The sequence below is a fragment of the Eimeria mitis genome, genomic scaffold (genome assembly GCF_000499745.2).
Source record: "Eimeria mitis Houghton genomic scaffold, Emh_scaff319, whole genome shotgun sequence".
In the NCBI taxonomy this organism is placed as follows: Eukaryota; Apicomplexa; class Conoidasida; order Eucoccidiorida; family Eimeriidae; genus Eimeria; species Eimeria mitis.
In genome coordinates, this window is record NW_013571532.1 from 1 (window position 1) to 373 (window position 373).

Here is a 373-nt window from a genome sequence, read left to right on the forward strand (position 1 = left end):
CAGCAGCAGCAACAGCAGCAGCAGCAGCAGCAGCAACAGCAGCAGCAGCAGCAGCAGCAGCAGCAGCAATGTGTACCTCGCTAAGTCGGCCTTTGCGCGGTTCGTTTTGCCCTCAGCCTGCAGCTTCTATAGATCCACATAAACACAAAAATAAATAAATATAAATATAAATATAAATATAAATATAAATATAAATAAATATAAATATATAAATATAAATAGAAATTTAAATATAAACATAAATATAATATTTTATAACAGTATTATTTTTGTATATAATTACAATAAAATAATAATTATATCTATTTATAATAATAAAGAAAAAATAAAAAAATAAAAAAAAATAAATAAAATTATTTTTATTTATAATAAA